At 40.3% G+C, this 9,382-nt stretch overlaps 1 protein-coding gene across 1 annotated transcript in view; it reads right to left on the bottom strand.

Moving 5' to 3' along the window:
- LOC116711073 (caM kinase-like vesicle-associated protein) overlaps positions 1 to 8,223 on the bottom strand; it is a 46,358-nt gene extending 38,135 nt beyond the window's left edge. Inside the window, exon 1 of the mRNA XM_032550449.1 lies at positions 7,586 to 8,223. The gene's annotated coding sequence lies outside the window, so the exon portion shown is untranslated. The remainder of the gene's footprint in view (positions 1 to 7,585) is intronic.
- Between the last annotated feature and the right edge of the window lie 1,159 nt (positions 8,224 to 9,382).

The following is a 9,382-nucleotide window of genomic DNA, read 5'->3' as shown; positions in this document are numbered from 1 at the left end:
TGTTCAGTCATCGCATAAAACATTGGATAATACTGCTAAACGGCCATGGGTTTGTTGAGACCAGGCTTAACACTGAGAAAAAAAATAAAATTGTGTATATATATATATATATATATGTTTATATATATATATAAAAATAAAATTGCATATATACTGTATATCCAAACTTTTGGTCTGTACTCAGTTCAGACCAAAAGTTTGGACACACTTTCTCATTGAATTCAATGACAAGGTGTGTCCAAACGTTTGGTCTGTACTGTATATATATAAGGGAAGGAAAAAGGAACAGTAGTAAGCTTACTAAAATTTTAAGTCTTAAAGGCACTCATCACTACTTTGTTTTTAATGAGTTTTAGTTTATTTATTTATTTCAGTGTTACTACTTTAACGCCATGAGGACGCCAATAAAGGTGGATCCATGACATTTTAAATTTGGCTCACGAGGAGTTAATTTAGAATTGGCTCTGTTTTTTTGTTCTTTGTATTTTCTGTATAACAGAAAAAAAGTACATCCATATTGGTATGACACTAAGCTGAGTATTGGCACTTATTTTTCCACTTAAAGGGGAAGCTTTATGTGTTTTCCAGCCACATAGTGCCATTTTATAACACAATAACTATGTCACCGTCAGTTGTTATAAAAGTGTTCTATATCAAATATTATTTAAATGAAATTTGACTTTGTAATTTAACACATTGAAAATGGGCCTCTGTCTCTTTAAGAAACTTCAGCTCTTTCCGACACTGCCTTTGGGAAGTCATCACAACCTGGCTCCACCACTAACCCTTTAACAACATTTTTATCAGCATTTCACTGAGAAGTAGCTCATATTATGAACTCAGCTGATGTTCCACCGGGTGTCTGCTAATTGCTGCTGGCTAGTCTGAAGGATTTGTTTGGGGGAGGACTGCTCCGTGAGGCAGAAGCCCAGAAACTTGGAAACTACAGTTCTGAGGAGGAGCTTCGTCTTAGTCCCTCCACGTTGTGATGACATTAGTCCTCCATTATGACGCACAACAGTATAGGATGAGTCAGATCTGGACCACAACAAACAACACCACTTGCTTCTCCATACATGAACGGCTCGCCCAGGAAAATGCCCAGAGTAGCAACACGAATCGATGCAGAGGTGAAATATTAATCCGTTTCCATTTAAAATTCCCCTTCAATTTTTCTATCTGTGGATAGTGGGCAGGGTGGCTCTTTGATGCTGCACGCTAGAGCAGCCGTTACTCTAACAATGAGGCGCGACCACAATAAAGACACCTTCTGTCTTGTATCTGCTGTGTCTCCAGGGGTTTCATTCAGCACGCCAGGCTACACTCCTGGTTTAATGCACTCTGTTTCCTCCTTAGAAACTGAACTGGTACTGCTGCGTGTCATTAAAGAATAATTACTGCTCAAGCTTTCTCTGATAGAAGCTCGTTTATGACAACAAAGTCAAACTGAGTCAGCAACTTGTTCGGCAGAGCGGCAAGGCTAGAGTCAAGCGGGCAGGAGGCGGTAAAAGGTGAGAGGCAGACGCTGCATCGCTCACCGACACGACACAAAACATTTTAACAAGTAAAAACAGGAGGAGGTTAAACGTCATAGCAGTGATCACATTTAACGTTTTTCTTCCAGGTTTCTGTTAATTCAACAAACTTAAGAGTTCGTAGTGAAGGTCAGTAAAGGAGAAACATCTATGATTAAATGATTAAAAGCTGAGGTCTGAAACTTTCAAAACAGTCCATATGAAACCAGCTGTTTCTTATGGAAACAGATATGGCTAGCCACTGCCGTTTGTTCAGTGCTATCTGGCTTTCTCTCTGCATATTCCCGTAGACTCTTAAATGTCTAAGCTTCCACTCCAAAGGCTGGTGTTTGCAGCCTGATCTGGTCGTGCATACAGAAAGCATAAGGCAAGAATCTCATAAGTATTCTGATGATCTGCTGGTTTAGGGCATGAACGCCGATGTAGCATAATTTCTCCTTTTTAGATTCATCTGTCATCTTTCATTATGTGAGCATCCATCCTTTCATGATGAGATTAGAAGCTCACAGGCAGATTTCAAACAGCCATTTAACAACTACAGATTGTGTTTTGTTTTCTAGTTACCTAACTCCCTTTTCATCTCTTTTTAACCTCTCACTTCTCACAGCGTGGTATTGATCCACTAAAAAGCAGATCACTCTATACTGTACGCCCATCTGCAGGATACATCCCATCTCTCCCTGTGCCGTTCCTCTCGGTGTTCTCCCGTTTCTGTGGCGACGGCTTCGGTCATGTGAGGACAGCTCTGCTTTTTGTCTCATGGAGCAACAGCAAACAGCAGCAACGACATTTCAAAACTCAATCAAACAGCGTCCGGCTTAACAGCTGCTTAAGTCACGGCAAACGAATCAACACGTGGAAGCGAGAGTCGACTTGATTCCCTCCGACGGTTTACATGAAGCATTTTGCCCAAGATGTCTGGGAGTGTCACATCACATTTGCACGCCATTGCATTCTCTGAAGCAGAATGCCTCCGCAGGCTGTTTGAAAACGACTTCTAATGAGCAAATGTTTAATTATGGAACTTCCTTTATTTTACCAACTCATGTAAAATGAAGGAGGCAGACTTTGTGTATATGAGACGAACCTCGCATGCGGGTTATGCAAAGTCAAAATGAGTCGGCCTCTGCAGCGGCTGAGCTTTTGATTTCACTCTTCAAAGCAAGAGACTGCACCCAGAGTCCACACTGAAAGGAGCCGGGTCCTACCTTATTACTGCGGATCTAACTTTTCCACAATCTGGTGGATGTTGTCTCTGCTTGATTTCGTTAGGCTTCTCTCTCCTCCATCACACGGAAATCCTCACAGTTACTTCCAAAGGCCCTCTATGGTTACGGTCTCATCGTTTCAAGTGTCAAAAAGTAGAATAAAACACCGCCTGGGGTGAGAGTCTGTCAGCAGCAGTTGACCTAATGGGTGACAGTTCCTGCTTTTGGTATTGAACTATCACGTTCATCCTCCAGACGGCAAAACGGCCAGCCTTTTGCACGGATGGACGGGAAAACGTAGACATAAAAAAACAACACAGCCGTATTAACACACTTCCCACTTTATATACGGCGGAAACAATTAATCGGATTAATTGTGATGAATCGATTATTGAAAGAACTAACGTAGTAGTCGATTAATCGTTAACTGGAGTGTACAAACTCAAAGCAAAAGCCATTTGCTGTAAAAAAACCCCAACATACTCAGAGCAGTAATTAAGCCAAAACTGTGCGTTTCAGTTAAGAACATCTTTGTCAGTACGTTTTACCAAATACTTCTCAAGTGGCTTCCCGCAGTTCAATTTCACTAAAGGAATGCTACGTTATTGAATTTAAGCACTATAATGTTTATCTTCTTATTTAAAAAAGGAATAGAAGGTGCAAGTTAAACAATAAATCAATATAATGTGCCAAATTTTTAATCCGATTAAGCAATTAATCGTTAGCATAAGCGATAGGATTCTTGATTTCTAAAATATTCGTTAGTTGAAGCCCTAATTTTATCATGTCACAAATATACATTTTAAAGCATCTTAGTCCAGTGTAGAGAATTTTCTCAACTGTTTTAAGAGAAAAAAATCTTAAAAGTGTTGTGTATATTTGTAATCAGACCCCTTTTACTCTGATGCGGCTAAATAAAATCAAGAATAACAAACTGGCTGTTAGTAATTTAATGTCAGTGTGAATACTGCTGTTGTATGAAGTACTCAGAGGTTTGTTTGAGAATAAAACAAACAGTACCATAAAGACCAAGGAACATGGGAGACAGGTCAGGGTTAAGGATAAGGAGAAGTTTAAAGCAGAATTAGGTTAGAAAGTAACTACCAAGACATGGCCGTCCACCTCAGATGAGAGGCTGGGCAAGAGGAGCATTTATTAGCTTATAAAGAAAACATTCACACAAGCCGTGTTTAGTCCGCTTTAATTAAACTCCAGTCCATTTTTCCTAGAACATCTGGTTTATTTGGGGAGGGTTAGGGTTAGGGAATGCATAAATCACCAGAAAAGTTAACTGTGGCCCGCCTAAAAACCTATGTCTCGGTTTGGGTGAAGTGAACTCTGGCACGGTTTGAATGTCTATATGGATGCAAGCGGACCAGGGACCGCTTCTAAAGCAGGAAGCGGACTATAGCGCAGGGAATTCTGGGTAAATACAAACAAAACAAACGCACAAGTCTAGTGGGAGAAATGCCTTTTGATCTTTCACCAACAATGACTGCTATAATCTGACACTGCTCCATTTTTGGTGACATTTGGTAAAGGAGGAAGTTGCATTCAGGGTCTTCCTCAGAGTTTTTTTGTGCTGTTTCCTTCAGTGGTTCTTGCCGCGGCGCCACCTCAGGCGAGGTGGGGGGAAGGTTTCTCAAAGGGTTTTGTTCGTTTGACACCGTGCGGTGTGAAAGTGAATCGCACCTCTTGAAAATGTAACAAATGTTGCAACTCCGAGTCTACCGGATTATCAGGTGAGGAAAAAAAACACTTGATAAAAATGACATCCGAATGACTCTTTACAATTCAGAATTATACATTATTGTCTATTGGTTTGTTACATATAATCTGAATAAAAAATTATTTTGTAGAAGCACATTTGTGCTTCTGTAAATCTGTGCTAATAGATCCCAATGCCATCTATCCGTACAGTGCAGAAGAATCAGTATCCCTCTCCTCCTGTTCTCTTGTTCATTTGAAAACGTCTCCATTCCCCTCAATAAATCAGCAGCTATTGCAAATTTGTACCCTGACAGTCGCATTTGCAAAGCACTCCTCAAAAGTGTTTCCTTCTCCACATTGCCAGCAGCTCACAGAGAATTAAGAGCGGATGACGAGGGAAAGTTGGAGTCGTTTTCCCCGGAGAGCTAATTGTGTACAAACTGGGAGGCCGTGGTGGTCCGCTGCCGTTTCCTGTAAGCGGCTGGCTGCGGCTGCCGCCTCGAGGGACACCTGGGGGTCCAAAGGAGGTCTTCTGGGTTTGAAAGAAAAAAGTCATTATGCTCAGCTCGCTGGCAACTTGAGGGAACGTCATAAGGAGGAATGCCATTATAATCTATAATGGTGATGCTCCTGCGGGTGATTTCTTTTTCCTGTGGGACTTAAAGCACGTGGCTTCGCTGCCAAATATACAGTTAGTGACAAACCTCACAAGCAGAACAAATGAACGTCTTAGACGGAGATGGTCTCTAACATATTATAGCAGGGCTGGTGGAAAGCGGCATGAGGCCCTAAACAACTGGAATTCATGTGTGTCAAACTCAAGGCCCTGGGGCCAAATCTGGCACGCCATGGCTTTTTATGTGGACCTCCAGACTCCAAATTACACCAGTAAGTTCTTCCAGTTTTTCACAAATCTGTAAAATTCAAACTAAATCAACAAATCTCCACATTTCTTTCCTGATTTTACCACAAATTTTCCCCAAATTGGTCAAAAACATTGAGTTCAAGTGACCGTTGCCTCAGCCTTGATGTCAAATTGCTGGTAAATTTGTCCAGTTCTAAGGTGGTCCTAATGTTTTAAAAAAAAAAAATAATAAACTGTGAAAATGCTCTCCTTCACAAACACAAGTTTCTGTTAAAAAAACAGCTCAACAGTAGCAAGTCAAGCCGCAAGCTACACACTAACTTTAGCGGCTACTTATAAGCCAGCCGTGGGATTCTTTGCTGAAAAAATCCATTGTATCTCATCACTTCACCATTTCTTCTACATTCTGCCAAGCAAACAGTATAAAACTAGTAGGAGTTTCTTTACACAACAGTCTGGCTAGCCATCTTTATTAGCTAGCTCTGCTAATTACAGCACAGCATCGCAGAAACTACGTCATGCATTACTTCAAAATAAGAGTCTCAAATACATACCAAACAGTTTCAATCTAAACGCATTTTCATATTCAGGGTTCATAATAGTTTACACTCGCCTCACTGTTCAGAGCCACACACAGAGGAACAGGATAGCAGTTTACAAGACAGATTTCACTTGGCTGATAAATATTGCAGCCTCTTAATATCACGAGATCTCAGGCCACGAAACCTCATTACTCGTCTGTTTTGTGAGGAACTGGTGCGTTTCTAAACCCATAAATTCAAGCACTCTTGAGGCACCTGGTCAAGCAGAAGGAATTCAGAGTTCACTTATACCTCAGGCCGACTCTGGACTGCATCTTTTTCTATTTCTTCACCTGTTAGTTTTCTTTTCCGATTTAAGTTTTTCTTAGAAAACTGTTGACTTTCTTCGTCCTTTATATGTGCTAAATAAGGAAACCATCAACTCACTATTTTCTGATAATAAAAACCCTAGCTGGACTGGCAGACTGACAGCTCCTGACCCTGAAGCAGCTACAAAAATATTTTTAAAGCAATAATGAATAAAGTAGAATACCATTTTGACTAATTATATGTGTAAGTTATAAATAAATTACATCTGTTTCACATTTTAAGTAATTCTGCCCCATTTATCCGGAGGATCAGAATATAGATATTCATCTATATGGAACTCATGAAATAAATATAACCATGCATAATTTTAACATGGAAACACCTCCAAGATTTTACATTTTAATATTTAATTATGCAGTAAATCAATTTCGACATTAACACAATTATAATTTTACTTTTAACTGCATTTATTTCCAGTTAAGCATAAATTGTAAGTATAGATAAAATAACTATTCTGTCTAATCACCTTTGGCGTTCAGAAATCCTGTGCTTTACTATAAAATAATTGAAAATAATTTAAGTTTATTCAATTATTCAATAACGTATCTGTCACCAAATTCCTCCAAATGTATTCTAACTAATTACTGGCTAATCTACAGTTAATCCAATCAATTTTATTGACTGGGTCAAAATAAGCCACGGCCATTAATTCCGATGGTTAAGTCTTAAAGATTAAATTAATTCCTTGAATTTATTTATTTGCCTGATTATGTACTTGATAATTGATCTCTTAATTTGTTACTGATTTTATTTATTTATGAGATTGTGTCACTTTTGGACTTCCATACGAATCAAAGTAATGAATTTTCATTCAACAACATCAGCCTATTTTTTTTTTTTTTTTTAGCAGACGTCCCTAAACGCGATGGTTGGGCGGCTGAGCGCCGCTCGGCCTTGTGACAGCAGCATCCTCACCGGGCTGCAGCATCCTCACCGGGCTGCATCATCAGCACCAAACTGCAGGAGAAATGCTCCCGCGGAGCCACGGCGATAATGAAGTGCTGCAATAAACTCCTGGTCAGAACTTGCAGTTCCTGAGCCAAATGAAGTTCATTTGGACCCTCGGCGACACCTCTACTTATTTCAACTTCATCTGATATGTTGAAATGAATCGGGTTTTCAAGTAAATTTATCAGAACCGGACACAGTTAAACCACGTGTTTTGTAAATTGGTTTTAAGTTAAATAAACGTATCTAGTGGTCACCACTGCAGTCAACTTGTTTTTCACTCAAACATCGATTTAGGACACTCCGTTTGTACGACAATGTGTTGAATGATCCAAAAATGAGAGGACTCGCTTCCTCTACGCACCCAACAAACATTTTGAACGCCTTTCAGGAAAAATCCGAACTTACCTTGGCAGCGAAACTGCGCCTCTAAATGCGGGGGGTCCAGTGACTGTCCGGAAAGTCGACTTTTGTCAACGGAGAATCCCGCCACTTCCGCTGAGACTCAACGAAGTTCGGAGGTATAAAAGTACTTCTGAGCCAATTTCTCGCGCTCCTGCAGCCTGTGGTACTGTACCATCTGTTGTGCCTGTGCGCGGCGAGCTCTGCGCGGCGAAGGAGAGAGAGGAGGAAGAGGAGAGGAGAGGGGGAAGGAGAGAGAGAGGAGGAAGGGGAGAGGAGAGGAGAGGAAAGCTGGCTGAGCTGGAGCGCGAGCGCGGACACCGGTGGATGTGACAGGATGCGCGCGCGCGCATGGGAGATTCTCAAAAGGGAAATCGATCGATCGATCGATCGTATGGCTAATAATTAGCACCGCGACCACAGAGTCCGTGACTTCTAACATCTTTTATTCGGCGAAAGGAGGCGAATGTTCGCGGGCTCAGTTTGACTCAATATTGCAATATTAAAGAAGAAAAAATGAAAGAAAAGAAAAAAAAACTTTAAAAAAAAAAGCTAGATTTTATTGCAGTAGCATAATCGCTCTTTGAAAAATCCAACCGCACTTTGAGAATATGTCTAGAAGTAACAGGTAAAAGCCAACAATTTCCTTTAAAATAAACATAATATTTATTTGTAATTTAGGTTCTTCTATTGACAGTCTTCCTGGGAAATAGATAAGACGTGATACAGAAGTCACAAGACTGGATGAGGTCCTGTACGGATCTTGTCTCTTCATTTGTCTTTGAAATCTTTAAACACTCTCTACATGCCTCTTTGGAGTCATTTTTTTGTATGTATCATCACAAATGTACAGTTTACAAAAGTCTGCAGGGACTTTACCTGTAGAATTATGTGCTTTGATTAGGTGAGTTGGTCAAAAACAAAAAAGTCAAAAGCCTTTTACTGCCATTGAGCCTCCAGAAAAACGAGATGCAGAATGCATCATAACTTAGACGTTTCAGTAGCAAACACTCCAAGTGGGTCGAAGGTTTAATATATTTTGCATAGCTTATGATTTAAGGAAGATTTGGTTTACAAATCCATACCAACAATTAACTTTGGTTAACTCAAACAAAATACATAAATAAAGAAAAATATCTTGTGAAGGAAAGAATTAAGACTCCTTTTAGCATCTTGCCGTCTGCTCTCAGGGTGAACTTGCTCGTAAAATGAGCTCAGCAGAGGTGCAGTTCCCCCTGCTGGCTAGTCTGAAGGAGCTGAGTGGGGAGGGGTGCTATGTAGTGTGGAAGGTCAGAAGCTTTGAAACTGCAGCTAGGAGGAGGAGCTTCGTCCTCGAAAGCAGGGATAAGGCCACCCAGGCGTTTTGTTCAGCTGAATGGTTGTCATGGGAGATTAAAGGATTTCTCAAACATGTATGAAAGAATAAAAGGAACACTCCAGGTATGATTTTGATGAGGGAATAATGCTAACTATATAAATAGCTCAAAAAAGTTTAGTTTATCAGTCCTATTTATTCAGAGACAAATATGGTAAACAAAAACAGAATAGTACTGCCCCTGTAATAAGCTGATACAAACTTTTTCCTGAAGATCTCAGACAGCTCCTTTATCCTCATGATGTTCACTTTTGCTTCTGTAGAAGCCTAATGAGGTTCATAATATGAATATTGTAATATCAATAGTGTACAGTATAATATACTGTAAAAACAGCGACAGCACGTCCCATGGAGCACCTCCATAGTGTCTGGTCCTACAGACCTGAAACTGATGGTGGAGGTGCAGAAACTTTCTATAATCATAGGTC

This window comes from Xiphophorus hellerii, chromosome 20 (assembly GCF_003331165.1).
Source record: "Xiphophorus hellerii strain 12219 chromosome 20, Xiphophorus_hellerii-4.1, whole genome shotgun sequence".
NCBI classification, from domain to species: Eukaryota; Metazoa; Chordata; class Actinopteri; order Cyprinodontiformes; family Poeciliidae; genus Xiphophorus; species Xiphophorus hellerii.
Note: the sequence above shows the minus strand (reverse complement) of the source record. Positions and strands in the feature narration are given on the sequence as shown.